We start from the raw sequence: 6,149 nt of genomic DNA on the forward strand, positions 1-6,149 counted from the left end.
TTGGTACAGTGGTGCCCCGCAAGATGAATGCCTCGCAAGACGGAAAACCCGCTAGACGAAAGGGTTTTCCGTTTTGGAGGCGCTTCGCAAAACGAATTTCCCTATGGGCTTGCTTCACAAGACTAAATGTCTTGCGAGTTCCTGCGGGTTTTTTCCCCTTCCCGCCCCCTTTTCCTAAGCTGCTAAGCCGCTTATCAGCTGATAAGCCGCTTTACAGCTGCTAATAGCGCTAATCCGCTAAGCTGTCAATGGGCTTGCTTCGCAAGACGAAAAAACCGCTATACGAAGAGCCTCACGGAACGGATTAATTTCGTCTTGCGAGGCACCACTGTATTTCCTCTTGTTTCCATTTCTGGGCCAGTAAAACTCTTGCTGCTATAACTGCATATTGAAAAAGTTTGCAATCCTTTCTTTTTATTTCATTTCCTAAAATCCCTAAGAGAAAGGCGTCTGGTTTCTTTACAAATGTATATTTTAACATCTTTTTCAATTCATTATATATCATCTCCCAGAAGCCTTTCACTTTCTTACATTCCCAGTCCTGATCATTTCTAGGTGTGCAGTGCAAACAAGCGGTGTGTGTTGAAGACTGGACACCCATGTCACGCAAACCAATTTCATCAGAGTATTTAGATTTAATATTAAATTATAATGGAAAAAGTCCTTCAGCATCAGTGGTGGGTTTATGATCCATCGGGTCCTGTGCACAGCCCTTTTAGGGAGTTGAAAATATGATGGAGTTAATAACATGTTGCTATTAAATGGTATTTTTTGTTTCTAATTAATGATATATGTATATAGAGAGAAAAGAAAACACTTCTATTCACTTGAAAATTAACTTTATTTAAAGGAACAATATGGATGAAAATTCAATGATTTACATATTTATAGATATAAAATTTATACATGTTTTCTTCTACACTTCCTTTGCACAAAATTGTCAATTAACTTGTCATATTTTACATCTTGCTATGCAGAACTTTCAATTGCTAAAATTGCTAAACTCATTAAATGCTCTTGAGATATAGCAGAATGTAAGTAATTTTTGACTCTTTTAAGGGTGTCGAATGATCTTTTATCAGTTGCATTCATATCTGATGAAAGAGAATCAGGCTACAAAGTGATGTCGCTAATGTAAGGAACCTCTCTTCTGTCTTCTGTTTTGACTGGAGTACATTTTTCATCACTTAGTTGCATTTTCCACACCATCTTTACCTTCAAAAGTGACTGAATCTGTCACATCTTTTGTGGGAAGTTGAGGTCCAGTGTTTCACTTGTTTTTACATCTTCAATACCTGCTGCTACAGCTTGATTCTTCCATTGCCTCTGATGCATCATGACCCTGAAGAGCAAGTTTTCAAAAAGGCAATGACCGTATCTGTTCTTCTTCATGCTCTTATCTTTCTCTATTCTTTTTCTGCTTTTCACTTCCAGATGTATAATTGTGTTTCATATTATACTTTAAGGTAATACCATGCAATGAGCCTGTGGAAGAGTGTAGGAGTTTTAAATCAGGTCTGCAGATCTTCTGGTGGGCTGTTTTGTTTCAATAGGTTAAAAAACACAATACAAGACTCTTGCCAATTGACTTAGAAATAAAATGTCAGGTAATATTCTATCCAATCAAAGCATGATAACAGCCTAAGGGGTTTAAATTGAGCAGGGGTGATGGGATTCAGAATTATGAGCCATAGAAATAAATGTTATGACCATGCAATGAGTATATCTGCCTCCCAACGAGTATGCTCTGTTCTTATTTAATAAAATGATTCTGCAGCAGTAACTTCAGTCTGAAATATAAACTCATTGGTTTGTTGCCAATGCTAGTTCTACTCAGAGTAGCTCCGTTGAAATTAATGAACATGACAAACTTAGGTCATCCATTTCCATGGGAGTTGCTCCGAGTAGGACTTCTAGTCATTGCTGGTCAGCCACATAATACACAAAATCACTGCTAATTCTTTTACCAAAATGCCAAGGGGAAAAATCCAGAAGCAAGTGGCTCTAGCACCAACAGATAGCAAGTTTAGATTCTTGCATTGTGGGGGGTTGGACCAATGACCTTTGGGGGTCCCATCTGACTTGATGATTCTATAATCATCACTGTAATGTTAAGATAATTCAACCAGTGTTCCATTTCACCAAAGTCTGGAGCAGTTCCAGCCCAGGTTTTACTAAAAAAAGGTTGCAAGGCATACAGCATCAACTGGTACCTTCTCAGTTAACAGTGTACAGTGGTACCTCGCAAGACGAATGCCTCATAAGAAGAAAAACTTGCAAGACAAAAGAGTTTTTCATTTTTTGAGTTGCTTCGCAAGACGAAAACGTCTTGCAAGTTTGTTTCCTTTGTCTTGCAAGTTTGTTTCCTTTTTCTTAAAACCGTGCATTCAGGGGGTGCAGTTGCGACTTGACTTCGAGGAGCAACTCATAGCACGCGGTGTGGTAGCCTTTTTTGAGGTTTTTGAAGACTTTGGTGATTTCTGAAGCTTTTCCAAAATCCGTGCTTCACAAGACGAAAAAATCGCAAGACGATAAAACTCGCAGAACGAATTAATTTCGTCTTGCGAGGTACCACTGTACACTAAAAACACGGGGATCCCTTAGCTGCATGTTACTGATGTTTTTACTGCTTCTTATAAAGGGGCATGATCTTACTGTTGATTTAAAATTGTTGCTTTTAAAGTCTTTACAACTGGCTTTGTATGCCAGTTTGTTGGGGATACTTGTCCTGAAACGCAGAATATATATATTTAGAATAAATACAATGAATCAAACTAGTAAAACCCTAATACTCCACTATTAAGTGGCTTCTGTGGTTCTATGTTGGTCTCTGATTTGCCTTTATTTGAATTCACTGGGCGACACTGCTGGGCATCTGTCATCCATGCTTTCAAAGTGACTCTGATGCAAATCCTAAATAGCTGCATTCTTTTCAAAGCAGATGTGGGCTTTGCTTTCACTCCAGCAATTCTCCATTAATAATAGACATTAGGATGATTAGTCACAATGCACGACAGAGAAAAACAACAAGAGGTTTACTGATGGGTGAATAAAATTACACTTCTATCCTCATATGTGTCACAGCACAAGCCTCTTACATCACCAGTAAATACAATTGAGCAGGCAGTTCATGACAGGCTTTATGTAACCGCAAGTGAATTAGCAGTGGTTTCACACCTCATTTGTAAAATGTTACTTCTGTGTCAAAGGAGAATGGTGCACTCTGGTAAATTTAAGGTAGCGGCCCTATGCACACTTATCTGGGGAAAAGGATGCAATTCTGTAGTGGAGATTCACTGAACGGCCTTAGGAAACAGCAGAAGTGCAGCTTTGTTGGCAGAGATGAAGCTACACCAGTGGAATAACGCTTCCACCTGTAGAACGGATTAGTGGTTTTTAGTACTGCTGCTTCAGTCTATCAGGCCAAGTGATTGAGCTGATGTGATGGCACGGAACATTCATCAACATTTCAACTACACAGGGACTATACTGTCAGAAAGTTCACTGTGAATGGAGAGTTGTCAGTTTGGCTGGGGCAGAAACCTCACACGAACTCTAGAAATAAGAATAGGTTTGTGAAAATGAGTGAAGACAGGAAGGAAGGAAGGAGGCAAGAGAACCCATAAGCAAGGTGGTTGGAGGAAGGTTGCAAGAGCATGTTATACCAACCATCTCGTCCTCTGTCATCCCCTTCTCCTTGTGCCGTCCATCTTTCCCAACATCAGGGTCTTTTCCAGGGAGTCTTCTCTTCTCATGAGGTGGCCAAAGTACTGGAGCTTCAGCTTTAGGATCTGTCCTTCCAATGAGCACTCAGGGCTGATTTCCTTAAGAATGGAGAGGTTTTCTTGCAGTCCATGGGACTCTCAAGAGTCTCCTCCAGCACCATAATTCAAAAGCATCAATTCTTTGGCGATCAGCCTTCTTTATGATCCAGCTCTCACTTCCGTACATCACTACTGGGAAAACCATAGCTTTAACTGTACAGACCTTTGTTGGCAAGGTGATGTCTCTGCTTTTTAAGATGCTGTCTAGGTTTGTCATTGCTTTTCTCCCAAGAAGCAGGCGTCTTTTAATTTTGTGGCTGTTGTCACCATCTGCAGTGATCATGGAGCCCAAGAAAGTAAAATCTCTCACTGCCTCCATTTCTTCCCCTTCTATTTGCCAGGAGGTGATGGGACCAGTGGCCATGATCGAACATAGAGGGGCTTAATTCTGAGTAAATGTGTAAAGGATCAAAATGCCAGGATTGTGGTGGTGTTTCATTGCATAAAGTATTTTTAAAAAATAAAAAATTAAACAGCCGGTGTGACTGATTTTCATTAAGATATGTTGTTACTTGGATAAAAGCTGACTTCTACAGTATATAGCTATTGTCCTTGTGGAAAAATGCTCTCTTAAACAAATTCTAGAATTTGAGTAGCACTGTGAAGTCAGAATGCCAAAGATTCTGCTGAGTGTACAGTGTCCTACATTGATTAGGAACACTGAGCGCTAGAATTCCTCAGGAGCAAAGCCACTGTAAATTATGCAAAACAACTAGCAACGTAGTAAAAATATTCTGCTTTGGTAAGAGCAAAAAAGTGTTGCCGTTGAGGATGTTCTTTTCCTATATCAGCAAGTCCAGATGGGCTTCTTTTTTTGTTCCTCGTGTTTTCTTCTAGCATATTCGCAGAAGTCTGAGCACAGAGTGGGATGTTGCGCAGCACAGCAGAAAGAAAACAGTTCAAAATGTTTGTTTGTGTCATTTCCTTTTGTACCCTGCAATGAACATTGCAACAGATTACAGCGGTTCAGAACCACATGCATGACCATCTCTCTAAAAAGCACATGCAAAAAAGAAGCGAGAATAAAAATGCCATCTAATCCCAGCAGACTAAAATCTTAGTTAAACAGAATGGATGACCCAATGGGCGGGTAAAACACTTTTTGTCTTGGATGATATTTTGAATCCAGGTGACAAACTGAACCTTTCAAAGCTGCATTGAGTTTTTGGTTTCTTAGAATCGCTGAACAATGCCGAGTGCCATGCTGATTTTACTGTACTGAAAAAGAGAAAGGAAGCATGCAGATTCATTTTATTATTTATTTTAAACACTATTTATGGGGCATATTACCAAAATTGGGCCAATAATGAAATGTGTGAAGGAACTGGGGGTGAAGAGACAGAAAGGGGAAGGAAGAGGTATAGGTTCTGTGGTCAGAAAGGTGATTCAAAGATAGTGAATGATAACAGTTCCATAATAGTGCAACTCAGATCCAAAGTGTGCGATCAGCAGCCTTATTTAACCAACATGTTGAAGTCAAATTAATGCATGAAGGGGTTAATACCATAGAGTAAGCTGTCCTGCCAGGCTTAGCGATATCCACTTCCCGTCACCTTGGGAGGATGTGGTAATCAGGCCTTTCCTCTTCTTCAGTCTACCTGAGAAGCTCAGTGTGCAAAGAGGTTTGAGCCAGTTGCTCCAGATCAACCACATGGCTCTCACAAGCCACTCTTGCATTCTAGGAACTCTTAGCTCTTTGTAACTAAGCCACGTTTTACCGCCTACACAGTTTTTCTGAAGCCCAGGAAACTGACTTATGAAGAGTTTGTAAGTAAACCACTTTTTAACTTACCTAACATGTGGTCTTTTTCCTATGCTGTGTTTCATATTATACAGCCTTCCTTCCTTCCTACTATTCTTTCTTTCACCAACACAAAGGATAGGACACAGAGTCCTCATAAGCTTAAAGCTAATAACATCTCTTACAGTGAAAATCCTCATCATTATATACTTTACATGGCTGTCTATTTGTATATATTATAAATTTTTATATATGGATGTTTTATGATGGCCTATATGTATAATGCCTACTAAAGGTTTGGCAAATTAAGTAAACTTAAAGTCAAACCAGGTGATAGCAAACACACATACACAGCTGCACTCCCAAGGCTGGAGGGAAGGACCACAGATGGTTCAGCTGCCTTATCCAATGGACACTCATTGGCAAGCCAGAAGTGAGGGCCAGAATTAATCAAAGCCATTTTGTAGAATTCTGTACCTTGAAAGGCTCAGTTGCCTTGCCTCTCTTGTGGTATTTCACCCTATAGTAAAAACCTTCCTGTTTAGGCAGGTGTTTATTTTATAAGTGTTTGCTTGAGGCTTCAA

General features: G+C 39.8%; 1 long non-coding RNA gene across 1 annotated transcript; it reads left to right on the forward strand.

Moving 5' to 3' along the window:
- The first annotated feature begins 4,496 nt into the window (after positions 1–4,496).
- On the forward strand, positions 4,497–4,868 carry LOC307219030. Its single transcript, XR_013840275.1, has 2 exons — positions 4,497–4,566; positions 4,662–4,868. It is a non-coding gene; the product is annotated as an uncharacterized lncRNA (long non-coding RNA).
- Positions 4,869–6,149: the final 1,281 nt, after the last annotated feature.

Source organism: Podarcis cretensis (genome assembly GCF_951804945.1).
Source record: "Podarcis cretensis genome assembly, chromosome: 6".
Classification (NCBI taxonomy): Eukaryota; Metazoa; Chordata; class Lepidosauria; order Squamata; family Lacertidae; genus Podarcis; species Podarcis cretensis.